The 19,545-nt window shown below is 31.6% G+C and overlaps 1 protein-coding gene across 2 annotated transcripts in view; it reads right to left on the bottom strand.

Annotated features, from left to right (window-relative positions):
* The window catches only part of LOC115236123 (sodium channel protein 60E), a 69,485-nt gene that overhangs the window by 36,254 nt on the left and 13,686 nt on the right, over positions 1–19,545 (bottom strand). The window lies entirely within an intron of this gene.

The raw sequence follows: 19,545 nt of genomic DNA, 5'->3' as shown, positions 1-19,545 counted from the left end.
CAGGAAATTCTGTGATTATCGTTAAAACAAATAAGCGATCGATAACGATCATTTTTGCAGCTTTTTCTTCTGTCAAAACCTTTGATTGGTTTAACGATTTTTAATATTTTACGGACGCAAATTTATTTAAAGCTGAGTTGTTCAGAAGCATCGACGAAGTTCGAGGCGGTGAAATCAACCAAAATCGATTTTGACCAGAAAATAATGGCTTTATCGATTTATATGCAAATTTGACAGAAATTTATATTAAATATGTACACATATGACGTACACGTTTGTGGCTGCACGTGATGCATTTGAACGATGCATACAAATGCGCCGCACAATGCGAGTACAATATAACGTACGGTTGATCCAAAAATAACGTGCGAATGTACTAGATACGTGAGTGATAATGCTTTAATTACATTTATGATTGCGCGTCCCCTTATCCACAAATAAAAACATTTGCAATCTTTTAATTTTCCCATTTAATAACGAGAGATAATGTGTTATGAAAACGAGTTCTAATTCGTCGCGTGACTTATTTTTATTACGGCAAGTCTCAGTAAGCGAATTCTGAGTATCTGTGTTAATTAGCTTCTACAGATTAACTTGTACAACTTGAGATATCATCGATATCTGTGTCGTGCATTTCTCTATATCTCCTGTAGAATCTATAAATCACAGATCTTGTAGGGTAAAGTTTCCCTGAGTTCTGGCTGTGTCAGCAAGGATCAGATCATTAGAGAATAACAGATGACAGTTTACAGAATTGAGATTTGTTCCATTGTTAAATTGCTCGATGCATTCAAACTAATAGTGAACAGACGATTCCAGAAATGGAACATTGCAGTTGAATTTTCGAAGCCATAGCCGTTAAATATAAAGTTGAAGACATTTGTTGAAGTCGATATCGGTTAATTGAAATCTTTAAAATCATTTTATATACGAGATAACGATAAAGTTACATGGTGAGTTTCAGCAATATAAATGCTGCTTTCAGGAGTGTGTTATTATTAAACTAAAACCTGTGCGACCTCGGTAGAAGTGTAACATATACAAGCCGTCAATCTATCGAGAACTGTCAGCCAGCGAGTTTTACTATCAGTTCTATTCTTGTCAATCGCCTTTAGATTTCTCTCTTTTCTTATGTCGTCTATCTTTTCTCGCGAGCTTTTCGTTACAATTACTGTAGCGGCATTTAAATCTTATACATGTTTATTATATGAATGGAGAAAAATAAGAAATTAGTTCAACGATATTTATATCTATATCAAGGATAGAACGTCGAAAAGATTTTAAAACTATCAATTATTTATTCACACTCGGAAAGATTTTAAAATCTTTCGATTTTCCTGGCTAGGACGTTTTCTCTCGATTTCTACATTTTGAGAGCAACTTTTTGCGACGAAAATGCGCGTTTTTCACCACATTCGCTATCTCTCGGCCGTTCTTTTACCGGGTTGTCCTAATGCGGATATATCGTTATAACGCTCTGTCGTCTACGCGCGACATGGATCCCCCGTTATCCCATTGTGAAAAGATTTCCAATAGACCTCGTCAACGTCCCTTTCACACCAGACTTCACAACGGCTGTTTGCATTCGACCGTATGTGGCGTATATACGGCTACAATATATGTATATCTATCTGACGTGAGACTTCGTTTATGTACACGTATACCGTGGAATCGTATCGCGCCGAAGCTTACGACGTGCCTCTGAGTCGCAATAGAAATTCCGTGGAATGTGTGTACGTCTATTCGGCCACACTATAAATAATAATTTCATTAAATCAACAGGCAGTGCTATCGTTGATCGTCGCCACGGCCTTCGATTGCGTTAAACTCGTGCTGCCGATAACCGGATGTTGAATGTATACCCGAAGTTTGCCATGTTATTGCGACCGCGTCAGGTATAAAAGATAAGCGATTCATAATTCTTGCAAAAATGTTTAATAATCGATTAGATTATTAAAACGATATTGTATGACTTGCGTAGAATATCGTAAGATCACAAGTTTCTATTTGTTACAATTAGATTCGGCTTTTTATAAAAATTTTTAGAAACGAATGTGGGTTGGACAGACCTCCAAGTAACGATCGATATATTAAGGGTCGGGATAAGCAGGGGAGAAAAAAATAAATGCAACCCTATTTTCACACTGACAAACATTGCGAAAGATTTATTTTCGGCTTTCCAGGGGATAGAGACTTCTATTATAAAACAAAAACTTATCCCTATTACGACACACACGGCGATCGTAACATGCGATCTAGTTTACATTGAAGGCTATAGTTTATCCTTTGCCGGATGATGTTTGCATTTCAAATATAGGATGTGAGAGAAGAAGAAGAAAAAAAAAACTATAAGAAAACGGGATAAACCTCGGGGGCGCTCTTAAAAAACATAATTTTCTCAGAGAAAGTGAATACTTATACTAGCACATGTCATATGTATTAATGGTAAATCTTTCGACACTTATTGTTAAAGAGCGATTTCTGAACGATTATGTTCACAAACTTGTATGAACGACTTGTATACGCGATAATATAAATGTAAAACATAAAGGAACCCTTATTTTCTCTTGTTGTGCACCCGATAAGAATGTTTCACTGCGATAAAATAAAATATTTCTTTGTAATATCGTTTTTCGATTGCATACACGTATAAGGTTAAACGTTAAACGATGGATAAATGTTCGATAAAAAGGAACCTTCTTATCGCTATGGCCTGATTGAAAATAATCTTCGAATCTTACGAAAGGAGAAAATGTATATATAGGTGATCCGTATTTAGAACACGCCTGCAAGATCGTCGGCAGATATAAGCCACCTAGTCGATCGATTCCGGTGGTTGTCCACTTTATATTAGTGCTGCGAGATAGAAAAGCTTTCATGTTTTCGAAATGATCTGTATAGAAAAACATTTCAGAAATATTTTATCGCGTCACAGAGATATAAAGATTATATTTATTTAATATATTTTATTTATTCAGATTAATTTATTCATGTAATAAAATAATTGATAATTTGTATTCTTCAATAATTTTTTCGTTTTTTTATAATATAAAATAGTTATATAATAAAGAATAAATATTATATATTTATGAAATATTATAAAGCTTTTATATTTTTTTGAGATGAATGCGACACAGATAACAATCTTGTTAAATATTCAAGCCCAAATAAGTGTAATAAAATGTTAACAATTTTTACAAGTCATTTTTTAGAAAGAAAGCTGGAAAATACTTAATATCAGTTTAAAGACATTTTATGTAGTTGAGACGTGTACTTTTTTCCACAGATTGCTTCAATTGTGTCAATATGCTTAAAAGTTTAGTTGTTTCCGTGTCGGTAGAGAGAGAGAGAGAGAGAGAGAGAAAGAATTAATTATTGCGACCGCGTCAGGTATAAAAGATAAGCGATTCATAATTCTTGCAAAAATGTTTAATAATCGATTAGATTATTAAAACGATATTGTATGACTTGCGTAGAATATCGTAAGATCACAAGTTTCTATTTGTTACAATTAGATTCGGCTTTTTATAAAAATTTTTAGAAACGAATGTGGGTTGGACAGACCTCCAAGTAACGATCGATATATTAAGGGTCGGGATAAGCAGGGGAGAAAAAAATAAATGCAACCCTATTTTCACACTGACAAACATTGCGAAAGATTTATTTTCGGCTTTCCAGGGGATAGAGACTTCTATTATAAAACAAAAACTTATCCCTATTACGACACACACGGCGATCGTAACATGCGATCTAGTTTACATTGAAGGCTATAGTTTATCCTTTGCCGGATGATGTTTGCATTTCAAATATAGGATGTGAGAGAAGAAGAAGAAAAAAAAAACTATAAGAAAACGGGATAAACCTCGGGGGCGCTCTTAAAAAACATAATTTTCTCAGAGAAAGTGAATACTTATACTAGCACATGTCATATGTATTAATGGTAAATCTTTCGACACTTATTGTTAAAGAGCGATTTCTGAACGATTATGTTCACAAACTTGTATGAACGACTTGTATACGCGATAATATAAATGTAAAACATAAAGGAACCCTTATTTTCTCTTGTTGTGCACCCGATAAGAATGTTTCACTGCGATAAAATAAAATATTTCTTTGTAATATCGTTTTTCGATTGCATACACGTATAAGGTTAAACGTTAAACGATGGATAAATGTTCGATAAAAAGGAACCTTCTTATCGCTATGGCCTGATTGAAAATAATCTTCGAATCTTACGAAAGGAGAAAATGTATATATAGGTGATCCGTATTTAGAACACGCCTGCAAGATCGTCGGCAGATATAAGCCACCTAGTCGATCGATTCCGGTGGTTGTCCACTTTATATTAGTGCTGCGAGATAGAAAAGCTTTCATGTTTTCGAAATGATCTGTATAGAAAAACATTTCAGAAATATTTTATCGCGTCACAGAGATATAAAGATTATATTTATTTAATATATTTTATTTATTCAGATTAATTTATTCATGTAATAAAATAATTGATAATTTGTATTCTTCAATAATTTTTTCGTTTTTTTATAATATAAAATAGTTATATAATAAAGAATAAATATTATATATTTATGAAATATTATAAAGCTTTTATATTTTTTTGAGATGAATGCGACACAGATAACAATCTTGTTAAATATTCAAGCCCAAATAAGTGTAATAAAATGTTAACAATTTTTACAAGTCATTTTTTAGAAAGAAAGCTGGAAAATACTTAATATCAGTTTAAAGACATTTTATGTAGTTGAGACGTGTACTTTTTTCCACAGATTGCTTCAATTGTGTCAATATGCTTAAAAGTTTAGTTGTTTCCGTGTCGGTAGAGAGAGAGAGAGAGAGAGAGAGAGAATTACCATAATACATCACGTAATCTATTTCAATTGAATTGTCCAGTCTAAATTGCGCGCCCTATTTATTGGACATCGCATTATATTATCAATTGTAACTAGCGTCGTAAAGTATACTCCCGCGGTTGACACAATTTAATCAGATGCGGTGAGCCGCGTATAGCCGCGCTATTCATCAATTCAAATAAGCCGCAATCAAAGTTGCTTGCCCGCGCAATGCTTGTCAGATATATTCCACGATATCATGGGAAAGACGATAACAGGTCCTTCGCGTTCTCTCCTCTGTTGATGCGATTTTGCTCCGTGTCCGTGTACCTGACATTGCGCGCAATCTGTATATCTATGCTTGTCGCAAACTCGAAACGAAACTCGGAACTTTCCAATGCAATCCAGTGATTGCATGTATGTGATCCCAAAATTGGACCTATGAATATATTTTCAGAAATTCGTTTCTACGCTTTTTCTACAAACATCTGCGTGCGAATTCTCCTTTGATCCGTATATCCGCCCGTATGATGTGTAAAAGAAGTTGTCAAGTTCCAACTTTTAAAAAGATTTAATTTAACGCTTAAAATTGCAAAATTATTTATATATAACGGTTATACGCGAGAAAATGCTATTTATATTTATAAAATTTAGATATGATTATATAATTTTTGTGCTTATGCATGGAATGTAAATTTAATATTTTGTTTAACTTGAAAATATTCCCAAAATAATTAAAATAAATGTACATTCTTGCTTATTCATATATTTAAAATAAGATTAAAATTCTATCTTTATAGCGGAATGATGTATTAGTAACACTATTTAGATTATAAGCAATTAAAGATTTAAAGGCGCTTTAAGAATTAAATTTTTAAAACTTAAAAAGCAAAAGCAATTTTTTCTTTATATACTTTTCATTAAACTTTAGTGCATTTATTACCATGTGGAATACATGGACTATATATGAACTGTATATAAATTATATGTACTACAAGTGGATATAAAAGGCAGATGGCTTTATTCTATATTATGCTCCTTCACAGTTGTCAAATGGAAAAAAACTTAGCAGATGGGGATATGTGTTTTGCTCATAAAATTAACAGGGGAGACGAGAAGAAACTTTTGTTTCTTTATATCATATAAAATATCGAGGTAGAAAAACGTTTTATATGAAAAATAACAAGCTTGCAGTACTTTATGAAAGGATAAAATTAGTACTGCTTCATTGCGCGTGCAAAATAAATGATTCGACAAAAAATATCTTGCTACACTCATATAATAACGCATTCAAGAGTATCACAACAGTATTACAACATAATAGAAAATAACTGTAATTCCTAGGAAAGGGAGAATTCGAATTTTATATTTAGAAATATAACAAAATATTACTTTTTAATCAAAAATTTTTAAACGTATTATCGTTACCTTTTTCATATATATTATATAAAATTTTTAATAAGCGCATTTTATGTATTATAAATAAATTTGGCAAACAGATTTTATTAGGCTTAATAATAATAATAATAAAAAAAAAAAAAATCTTATAAATTACGTTATCAATAAAAACAAGTATTTTTGAACCGGCATTACATATAGACATCGATGAAAATTATTGCGGAACAAATGCCATTCGTGCGAGATGATCGCGTCTCTAGAAAATACTAGCAAATTACAACCTCGCTTTATCACGTTGACTGCATATTCCTATGACACACTTTGCCGTGGCATGCGGATAAGTTATCGATAGTTTGTATCGCGTGCAGATGCCGCGCTAGTGATAAATTCCGCTACTAATTCTGTGCATCATTGGTATGACGCACATTATATGCGGCGAAAACGACGAATTCTTCTTTACAGCAGAGCTTCGCTGCGCTAAGGAACGCGGTGCTAATGTAAATTATGGAATGCGAACGTCTATTGCTGTCGTCATTCGCTGCAGTTATATAAGGAGCTCACTTTTTTTTTTAACACGTTGATGAATATACAGAATTGATAGAATCCCGTTTCTCACACACACAGTTTTGAATGTTAAATATTTTTAGCAATAAAAGCGCGAGCTGATGTACTCTCTTTGTCAAAGTTTGCATTTAAAATCAACTGATTGACTGTTCGAATTATAATATATTAGAAATTATACTAAATTTTAATATAAGAGGCAAACTCGCGAGAGAATAACCTCGGGAAATATAAATATTCGCCTCATACGGATAATTTTAAGAAATTAAATATAGAGCAATAAATATAGCGTACACATATAAAAGAAGTACCAACAGCGAAATTGAATGATTTTTATAAAATATCTGCATTCAACAAATGTTATCGTTGCGTCGTGAGACCGCGTTAAATTGCTAACGGCCGCGCGTTATAAAATAATAACGATACTTGTTCATGCAATGACCGTGATGGAAGTTAATTTTATTGGCGAACTGCGTCGGAGAAATGGGACAGACGAGTTTCGTGGTCATCGCAATTTTTTTTATTACACAGGCGACTCTTTTATCACGCGAAAACCGAGCGTATGCGAATATCAGCATCCGATTGCAATAATATTAATTATTTATGCTGTAATTGACAATTAATTTTCATTTATTATAATTTATAGATTTACGGAATCTAATAAGTACTAACTCTGTCTGAGCAATGATTAATCTCATTTAAAAACGTCCGACGTTTATCCGCCTATTGATGTTTGCTGATGTTATTATTTACGAGGCCATTAATCATGTAATTTGACTACACAACCCTCGATGTTCCGAGCAACTTGATTAACATGTAACGATCCACAAATGTGCCATAGTGAGGATTATGATTGGTTTCTGGCAACCTATAATTTCTCAATACCTCTGTAACATTAATCCTAAGAATGACAAGATATTCATTACTATGTATCATTTATCACTGAAAACACATCCATTATCTCAGAAAGAGATTTACTTTTTCAAAATACCAGATTCGGTTACAAAATTGAATATCACTAATGATTTCACAAATCAGTTTCGTAAATCGTCAATATTAGATATATTCTCATACAAAAGATTTTCACTCTAATTTGCAGTACATGTGCAATGAAAGAAAGAGAAAAACGTTTAAATATAAAGTTATTCAACATTAAATATCATATAAATTTATAGATTAAATCTCAAAAATACAAATTAAATCGCGACACTCTACATAAAAATTATATGTTATTATACGAGAAGCAAATTTTCTTTGCATGATATTTTCACTAGCGATTTTATGTGTCTGACATTCTTACCTCCAATTCCACACGGATGACAATTCTTTTTAGCAATATATCTATTCGCGGAAAGTGAGTTGTAGTGAAAAGTGTTTCCTGTTTACTTTATCGAGACATTGCTAGTCAAGTATTAATATGCATAGTAATATGGCGCGATTCAGCTCATGACGGCATATTATTATCTCGTGGCATCGTTAGTGTCCCATTGTCTATAACCAGGCCATCGCAAACGTAACAGGCGGCGTCGCATTAACGACCGTAATCGATTTCCGAGGAGAAATTGTTATTCTTTTTTTTCTTTCTTACGCATGTGGATGAAAAAGAGAAAGATAAATGCTCAACAAAAAATACTAAAAAAAAAAAAAAAAATTTTTTAAATATTTTTATGCAAGAGATTTTATGCGAATCGTGTTAACTCGCTCTCAGTTATCAAAAATTAAAAACAAAAAAGAGAAAAAACAAAGAAAAAGCCTTCCGTGATCAACTAAAAACAAAGAATAAGAGAAAAAGCACATGGAAAGGCATGAACTCTTCCTTATTTCCTTCGCGAAAAACAAAAAGAGAAAGAATATGGCAGGAACAGAAACTTCCATCGTTCCTTTCTTTTCTTCCTCTCTCTGTCTGTTTTTCTCTCTTCGGAACACATAATTCACCGCGCCGACATGATAACAGAAAATGCTGTAAGAGAAATAGTCCTCACATACAATAGCATTTAAAATATTGCCATGAACTCCGAAAATCGAATCATTCGATCAGGCTATCCATTACTTCCTTTCCCCTGTAATCTTCACGAGATAATTTAAAAACATTATTTATACAATTTTTTTATATAGATTTTTATTTCGCGATAGGTATTTATAAAAGTTTCTATTTTTGCAAATGAAATAGAAAGTATTGAGTTTTTTTTCACGTATTCATTTATTTCACTCTTATCTAATATATTTTATTATGATATTTAAATCTTTATTTAGAGAAGATTTCTTTCCGGAAAACGGTTTCCCATTAGATCGTAAAGCGGAGCATCCAAAATAAAGACAAAAATGTTAAAATAGCGGAGTAAAACTCATTTCCATCGTTTACCGATTTGTATCGTATCGTGTTGTGTAGAAACACTGAAGTTTCACAACGAGAATGCATTCATTATTGTAATGTCCAAATGACGTTCGACAAAATAAGATAATGAGATCGTATACTCACTCTTTCTCTCTCTCTCTCTATCTGTAGCATTTAAGCAATACCATTCAAGAATATCAATCAAGTAATTTTAAAATAAGACTTAAGATAAGACTTTTTACAATAACAGGAGCAATAATCAAAGACATGAAGAAATTACCACCCTCGTTGGTTTTTCTCATACTTTGCGATAATGCTTCTGACGTGCCAACAGCCCCTAATGGCTGAATAATAAAAGATATTACTACTACGCGAAGAGGCAGTTTGCAGCAAATGAACCGATTTTTAAATTGAACGCGAATGTAATAAAAAATGTGAATAGTTGGAAATCAAATATATAATATATACTCTAAAAGTATTATCTTACTACAAAATGTAACTTTATTTCATCTCCATTATAAACGTATCTTTTTTAACCTTAATTTAGTATTCTATTTAGTAACTTCATCGTTTTTCGACCAGATTAAAGAGATTCTCATCGTTTCTCTTTGGCAAGCCATAAAATTCTATTGTTTCTCACCAGGAAATTGTTATTACGTGAAATAAATGGTTCTGTCATAGTATATACAACTATAACTTATAACAATCGTTATAAAGTCAAAAGTTTCAAAATTTATCAATAAATTTTATTAACTGAACGGAAAAATTATAGTTATATATATCCTATTTATTTTATTTTTCATGAAAAATATAAGAGAGAATACGTTATCATTTATGTAAATCACTAAATTATCAACACATAAGATAAATCATAAATAAGATAATTATGTATATAAGAATATCAAAAAGAATTTTAGGGATTTTCTTTAGCAGCTGATATGCTAAGTTCTTTTCAGTCTCTTTATCAACGAATGCTTCAGACGCAACGAACGACTTTTGTTATCGTTTACTAAGATCTGCATGTTTCTCTTTCATGCGCCACGTTCTTAAGGTAGAAGGGACAAGCAAAATGATCGAAGTACCTTCTCGTAACAATACGTCGCTACAGAGCCTATACGAATTTTGCTGCCGCTTGGGGTGAGATTGCGTCAAAAGGGCTCGCGTGATCACGTGATTCATGGAAATTAAATGTCCCGTGTGGCAAATATAGAAGCAAGCGGCAGCGAGTATCGTAACTTTTGTACGTTTAAATAACCTTGATGTTTTATTTATCATTGATATTTTACGTGATTCTACGCTACGAGATTATAATATTCGATGTTAATTCGACTTCAAATTATGAATAGTCTTAATATATTAAAATCAATAAACGATTAATATATAAATTATTTCTCTTTTATAGAACATTATCAAGAAATTTTTTATAATTTTTAATCTGTCAAAATTATGTAGATTTATTTGTTCAAATTAATGAGAAAAAGAAGAGGCAATATCTGACATTAAAAAACTTTAAACTAAAATAAATCTATAAGAAGTTACAAGACTTTGTTTTTTAATGTATTCTACATCGACTTTACTTTGACAGAAATTTCTTACGGGATTTATTTATGCCAAATAATTTAGCATTTGAGAAATGTCGACAAGTGAATTCGTCGCTGTAGACATTTTCGTCAAGAAAAACTCATCCACTCTCGAGAATTTGCCTTTAAAAACTTTTCTGATAATCCTAAATTGTATTATATAACAAAACAGTTAAATCCCGTCGATTCGAATAAATTTGAGAAAATGAAATTAAAGGAAAACTATCATTATTTTTGTGCATATATATATGACAGAGACCTTTTGGTTTAAAAATTTGTAGTATTCATTTGTTCTCTCTCTTGCCATCGTCTTACACAATTGTATTTCAAGAGCGTGAAATTGTCGGATTCAGCCGCTGAGTTTTGCTCTAAGAATAAGGTAGAATTATTCATTGTGTAGTGTAGCGAATAATGGAAACAGTTAATCTAGAGTGCAGATGTTAAAAAATAGCGAATCCGTGAAAATTATATTATAAATATCAAATATCGGAGATGATTAAATTCGAAATGACCAAATCAAGCGTTTTCGAAATTTCCAAAATCGAAATTTTGGATTTCTGATATAATTTATAAAAATAAAATCAAGATGATTATGAGAAGATTTTGAATAAATAGTAAAAAAATTACGTAAGATATCTTAAAGTCTTAAATTGTTCGGCAATTGTCATCTCTGCATCTCTGCAGAGATGAATATTATTTCTTATAGTTGAAAATTTATTAGAAGTTTTTTCAACTATTAAAATAAATGTATATGCAAATATTGTAAACAATTCTCTCTCTTTTTCGTGATAAAACGTGGGGAAACGTATAGAAACGATGCAGGTAGTCGTACTAAAATGTAGAGTTCTTGGATTTCACGATAAACGATAGCGAGGCAATATTCTTCTCCCGTATTTCTTTCTTGCCGAATTTCAATTTGCGTACATACGTAGTCGACAGCCGAAGAAAATGTCGTCGATCGTGTATCGCGTACGTGATCCGCCTATAAAGCTCGGAAGAAATGTCATAATATTGAAAGCTTGGGTTTCATAAAGAAATTTTTTGTACTAGAGAGAAATTCTAAACAATTATATTCACAATATCCTCATTCATATTCAATTGTAAAAATTTATCTTTCTTTAAACACACACAAAATGGAATAATTGTAGACATTTCAAAAAGCGGATCATTTCTCGTTCAATTTATATCACTTCAAATTACTATTTTCTCATTTTAAAGGAAGCGAAAGAATAATTATACATTCTTCGTATAATCTGCTTTCCGAATTGCAATCTTTTTCTCTGTTAATCGAATTTTATTATTCTTTTTAACTAAATCGCGATATATCTAGAATATTATATATATTTATCTAAAATTATATTTTTATATTTATCTACAAAAAATCTGTTATTTTGTTTACCGCAAATGTATAAAATTAATAATAAAAATCTCTCATAAAAAGTACAAATACATTCCAAATTCAAAATCGTCTTGCAGTCTTTTTCATTATCACGTAAATTGTGCAGTGTATTTTTGCGGTTCACTATATATTAACGTAATTACCGTAAAGTAGTTTACTTGTAGGATGAAAGAGGCAGCTGAGAATCTGATAATGTTAGCGATGATGCCAGCTGATCCAAAAAACCGTGGGAGTTTCTTTCAAAACGCGCGTGTTAACGGCAGCGAAGCGTTGCATAACCCGATAAATAATGCTTTTCTATTGTCGCGAGGGTGCGACGTTTATTCTCTCGAACCGCGCGATATTAAAGATACATTAACTCGCCTGGTGGACCGATAGTTTTTTTAACCTGGCCGTGACAGGAGAATAACACGAAAGAAATATGACGGCGCACTCCTCTCGGTCTTTTCATTTGAAAAGGCGAGCGTGCGAGGAGAGCAATAACAACTCGCCAGTTGTTCGAGAAAGATTCATTGCTTCCCTGCATAGAGAATCTAACGAGCTTTACTGAAGCTTAAGTTTTTTCCTCACCAGTCGTGCTGACGTTGGTATTGAACCGGTACTCGAGTATCGTGAATAAATGAGTGCTTGCGCGTACAAACACATATCCGCTATGATAATTTACGAATGATGAAATATAATGTGAAAGTATGTTAGTCTCTACACGCTGCAATATTTTATTGTCTCTTTATAATCTCTTAAAAGATTAATTAAGTTAAATATTTCAATAAATATACATATCGAGAAATGTATTGCACAAATATTTGCGCGTCTTAGTTTATATTAGTTTTTATATATTCTTAAGATATATATGTAAAGAAAGTCAAAATTAAAGAGAGTATGTCAATAATAGATAATTATTTCAAGTCTTATATAACTGGTTTGGTAGCGAGAGGAATATACATATATATAACACTTCACACGCAGCCGAGAAATTATGCGCAACTACAAGGATGATTAAAGCGTTTAATAATAACCGTTGGAAACTAAAAGTAAACCAGACGATGTCTAAGATCGATGTAGCGTAAAGACAAGGGACGGTGTTTGGGAAAGGGATGCGCTTGATATAAAACAGTTTTTATATGATATCTCTCTAATTACTACAACAACAAAAACTGTAACTACATAAGTTTGTGAGGAATATACAAGTATATTTAAGTATATATATATATATATATATATATATAGTGTGTATATATATATAAATGTAAGTACATATATGTTATATATATACATATGTTATGTGTAGATATGTTATAAATGTATGTATATGTTAAAAAAATTAAAAAAAAAAAAAAAAAAAAAAATTTATTCAAAAAAATTTATTTTGTCAAACATAAAGAACCGATAGAATATTATTGTAGAATGTTATTGCCTTCAAAATAACAAACAAAACAATCTTGAAAAATCGGCTATTTGATTTCTTCAATACTTCATATGCATCTTGTATGTAATATAATTTTTCGTATTCGATAATTCATATATTGAAGGATTTATCATATCACACTATTTACTCTCTATATCTCACACTTGCTGCAAACAAGTTTTTGCGGAGCAACATCATAGGAAATGGAGCGTTTGGACTTTGAAATAAACAAATATGTAGGAAAATCGATCTCGAACGCGTAGCTATTACCAAAGAGATCGTCCTGTTTTTCTCGCGAAGTTTGCGATTCATCCGTATTTCGCGTGTATTTTATGAAGATCCCGTAGAGATCTAGAGCACGTCGCGGCAATAAAGTCCGCGTTACACGACAATATTGATATCGATACTGTAATTCCCAATTGAATTTCGAGGATTGCATTTTAACATTTTTATCAAAGATCAAGCTATGATAACCTGATTGCAAATTCACACAAATAAAATTATAGTAAAAGTTTTCATAAAGAAAATCTTTATCTATATCCCGTATCAAAAAATTATGGTTTCGATTAATATTATACTGCTCGTATATTTTCATTTCATAATTATTAGCAGCTAATGTAAATAATTTATTGTTACTCATCTATTGTGTATATTTTCATGTCTACATTTAACACTAAGCAACGAAGAAAGTAATGTGCGTGTCTTTTGACTTTAAACGTCATTTTCCTAAAGTTTCTCGAAAGCAGGTATACTCAATTGGCCTCGACACGCTAACTTTAGAATCGTAATTCCTATCATTTTTATAGTAATAGAACATAAAATACGCGTGCATCATTAATTCGTTTTCCAAGAGATAAACAATATATCCAAATAATTATATTATTAATAAAAAATATATTGCATTATATTTAATTTTAATAACATATTTCTAGCATCTGTCAATACTTGACATCAAGTTAAAAAAGAGAGACAAAGAAAGAGAGAAAGATATGTTGCTGATATGTCGGAATGTTGCTGATGATATAAATATTAAAAGTAAACATCATTTTTCAATTTTATCCGTTCTGTATATAAAATATACGTTCATATAAAAATATATATATATCATAGCACATCAAGAGTATAAAATAATAGTGTGTGCAAAAATAATATATTCATATGTTAGAGAAGCAGATCTTCTTTATTCCTGTTTACACAATGCATTCAAAAATATGTATTATATATGCACTAGAAATTGTCTCGGGAAAACTAGAACAATAACTTTGCTTTTCAATTCTTCATATATTGTACTTCTCTACAGTCCCAGATTCATATTTTCAATATCACATATACACTCTATATATCATATAAGTAATTTCGGATGCTAGTGTAAAAACAGCTTCGGGGAAACGAAGGATTAAATCAGTCCAAATAAACCCCTCGCAAAAAAGAGGATTATGCGCTCAAATGTCAGTAATTTGAATTTTAAATCACCGTCCACACACACATATATTCCCCAGGAATTTTCCCGCCGGGAAAACGGGCTGATTACGCGGAAATAACGAGACTAACAACAGTTTCATCGAAAGCGACAGCGGCCGTTCGAGTAATGTATCGGGTGAACGAAGAAAGCGCCGATTTCTTTCCCTTTCGAGGTAGCAGCAAAATCTAGAACGAACATCTAAAGCGCGGAATACCGTGTCTCTAATGCTTCTATTATTTAGGGTGCGCACAGCGGTCTACGGACTCACTCACACACACACACACACACACTCTCTCTCTCTCTTTCATCTGATCTCAGCCGGTTGGTGGTGCATTGCGCTGAAATTGCGCACAGTAAAAGGAACGTAAAGAATTGCACGCTCCGCCTACTGCCGACCCTGCGCTCTCACCCTCGCTACCCCTTTTCGTTCACCCCCGTCATCTCTCGCCTCCCTACGTCCCTTCTCCTCTACCAGGTAGCACCTACGCGCGTATAAATAGTGCAACGACGGCATGGTACATTTACAGAAGCGCGCCGCGGCATGTGTTTCGACCGCGACCTATTTTATCTTCAACCTTATCGCAACCAATGGAATTATAATTCCACCGCAGTGCTTAAGAACTTACTTTAAACTTTTCGATCGTGCTTGACAAAGTATTATTACATCAGGGATCGCAGATTCGATATGCCACACGATAAAGATAGGGGGAAAATGGCTATTCACTATCTACACCTTTTTATTTTAAAGACTTTAGTATAATTAATATACTTTTCAAAAAATGAGACACATTTTCTGCATCGCAGACTTTTTTTTTTACACTTATGAGCAATCATTTAAAGTGTGGCATCACAAGATGAAAATATAGAAAAAGAGAGCGATTACTTTGTCCGTAGTGGCAGCTTCAATCGCTTTTTCATTTTAATTTTATAGAAATATTTTAGAGAAGATATATACACACACTAATCTATGAATGTTTGTTTGTTTTTAATAGTTTCACTATTTAGTAATAAAAAAAATAATTCTGTAACGGTTACATATACATACATGCAAATACGCATAAATGCATACATATATGCGTATATTTCATACAAACTTATGGAGTTATAGAGTTCTTCCTGCATAGTGATTAGATATGATATAAAAATTGTTTTACATCAATGATTAAAAAAGTTCCTATCACAAATTTAAAATTGATCAACTGATTTAAAAAACTTTTATTTTAAAAATCAAATTCGAAATTTATAAATCTGTCGAAAATAAATATTTGAAATCAATAAAAATGTATTTATTTTCAAGAATTAAATATTTAAAGTTTTTATTTGGATTCTTTTTACGGACAAGATTTAAAGATATCGCGAATTTATACGCTTCTCGGTAATTTTCTGATGCAGTACTAAATTCTACAATCGACACTGCATTAGGCACGCACGATAGCCCTATTCTCTTCAGTAAAATTTTCCTAGGCAGTAGCATCGCGTCGCGAAGTAGGGGGAAATAATAAGCTTGATACACGCAGGTTTGTGAGACTCAACGGCGGCTTGCGCATCGACCGGCTACACAATGTGTTCCACATACACCTCGCGACTTTTATTCACGACTACCTTTTCTAATATGCCCTTCTCAATCGAGTACACAATATAGTGACAGGGCGCGTAATTTAGAGAGCGCCAAATTTCATACGGGCTGTGAAAAAAGTAAAGGAAAATTACTAATATTTGTAAAATTTTAAGAAATTGAGGCTGTTTTTTTTTTTGGTAGGGAGATCGTTTATTCAATAAAAAAAATCTTTATCTAGGTTTCATAAAAATTGACTGCGGGCTTTATTATACATATGAACAAAGTATAGAGTTTATCGCAGGTATAAGCGATCAGCCGTTCGTAGCGGTTGAACCGAAAAATCATTTACTTTATCGCGGATTTTTCAGTCGAGCTGTTTCGCGACGAGATTGATCATCGGTCGATCGCGTTCCGTATTTAAGCCGCGATTTACACGGTTTATGATCATCCCGAATGAATCATTCAAAGCAGCCGAACTTCAACAAACGACTTTTCTTGTAGAAGTGGCGTTAAACGTACACAAAATGTTAAAACCGTCACGTAATTTATTTAAATGCAACTGTTTCGCAAAATATATAAAATATTCAATAATATTTTAAGAGTATAAATGAGAATAAGCTAAAGATTCAATACAAGTCGAATCTACTTCTCTGCTCCTCTTAAAATCCAAAAATCTACATAAAAATATCAAGAGAGAACTGAGACTATATAAGTTATATCCCATAAATTATAAAAGAAATAATGCATGATTTATTTATATTATGCATGCATCAAAGTCCATTGACAAAATCAGCTGTATACAAAATTGTATGACTATATCCGCAGAATCTGGCGCAGTGTCCAATTTCAATCCATCAATCCTCGTCAAGGCATTTTATACACACTTGTGATACAATATTCAACATTTTAACACTATTTGATGAATATTTATCTCGGGACAAAATATGCAAACTTGCGTGCGTTAAAATAAAGATTTAAAGCGTACACAAAACAAAAATATCAATTTTATGTATACATATCGCGCGCGTGTGTATGTTTATTATATAAATAATATAATTTATTAAATGATAATAAATTTCATATATTTTAATAAATATACACATACATACACATAAAGGTAAACAATAAAATATTTTAATTAAAACTGCACTGAAAGAGAATTATACAAATAAACGTAAAGTATTTAAAAGATTAAAACAAGATAAAAGTAGCATATCAGTCGGTTTTAGAAAAATAATTCTAGAATATTCACTCCCATTCTTTCCATTGTTTGCACGATTACGTTTGTAATTAACATTATTGCAAACAGTTGAATTCTCGGTTGAATTATTAATCTCCACAGAAGAACAAGATAGTATTTAAGTAAATATAATAATGTAATAAAACGAAATACTTGTATGATAATCATTATAATATATATATATTGTTTTGTAAATTGCTTTTTACTGAGAATTACTTACACTATCAACTAATGATTCGTTAATTGCTAACAGAATTTCAACTGATAATGAGAGATTGTAAAGACATTCTAGGAAAGGAACATAAATCAACAAGAATAACTTCGTCTCGTGAGATAATAATATATCAATGACGAAAAAATAACTATTGGATGTTAACAAAAGAAACTTAGAAATATGTATATATAAAACAGATATATATTATAAATATTATATATTAAACAATTGAGAGAAGTATAATTTTCGCGGACTATAAACAAGATGATAAATATTCGCTTAATAAACATGCATATTTTGTGTCAAAGTAAATAGATAGATAAGGAAAGATGAATTGAATATATATATTGTGTGAAGAATGTTATTATAAAAATAAGAGAAAGTAAGAAAGACTCATCTCAGAAAAAGAAGAATTGTTTAATATTGATTCCGTCTATCCAAGCGAGATGAAAAGCAATGGTATTGCTATGTCTAACTATGAATTACAAAACGTGTTATTTATGTTCTAAAGTTTGTCTGACTGACCTCCAAATTTTCTATAGAGTGCTCTTACACACCTCTCTTGTTCCGTATGTATTATCTCTCAGTACAGTCTCTTTTTTCATATTTTTGTTTTGTTCTTTCCTTTACCATAATTTTTCCGATTATCAGATCACTGCTCGCAATCGGGGCAATTGTTTACCTTCCAAAATGTTGTCCCGATGTTTGGCCGAGTATGAGAATGAGATAAGAAACGAGCGATAGAACGATATTTTATAAAGTCAACTAATTTGGCTTTCGGCTTTAGATAAGATTTGAAATTTGCTTGTTCCAGGAATTGTGGATAGAATAACTTGTGATTTTATATAATCGCGACTTGTATATATATATATATATTATATATCATACAAAATTTTAGATAATATTCAGATTGAAATAATATATCTTAACCTTTAATAATTATAATTTGGATAAATGCTCAGTATAAAGATGTCTTCTCCGAATTTTTTCACACACAAATACATTTTATATATTATAGGACATTAGAATTTGCTCAAAAACAAATTGTTCAGTAATTTATTAATACGTTTAACAATGTTTTGAGCTATATTTGCACAAGTTAATATGAAGAGGCTATTTCAATATCAACATTTGCATTTATTTATTAACATATAATTTTTTTTCAAAAACTTGAAATTGTAATTTAAATGTGATGCAATTAATGATTCTGATAACATTGTATCATAATATAATTATAATCATAGCGATCACAGAATTCAATTGATTTCGTTTCTTTGGTACTCACCGTATTCCATGGCAATTATATTTGCATTACATCCTGATTCCATAAAAATAATTGCATACGATTCATCAGTACAGTAAATAAGCGCGGAGATCATCATCACATTTTTCGAGTTCCGATTCCGGTTTGGGACTGCATTCCGATTGCAAAAGTTTGCACTATATAAATCAAATATAGCCGTTATGACGTCATTCGAGCAATAATTCTCATTAAACGTGACAGTAATGTTATTTGTATATTGAATATAAACTTAAACATATATATATC

The sequence above is a fragment of the Formica exsecta genome, unplaced genomic scaffold (assembly GCF_003651465.1).
Source record: "Formica exsecta isolate Colony F162 unplaced genomic scaffold, ASM365146v1 scaffold245, whole genome shotgun sequence".
Taxonomy (NCBI): domain Eukaryota; kingdom Metazoa; phylum Arthropoda; class Insecta; order Hymenoptera; family Formicidae; genus Formica; species Formica exsecta.
This window is presented reverse-complemented; position numbering and strand designations above follow the sequence as displayed.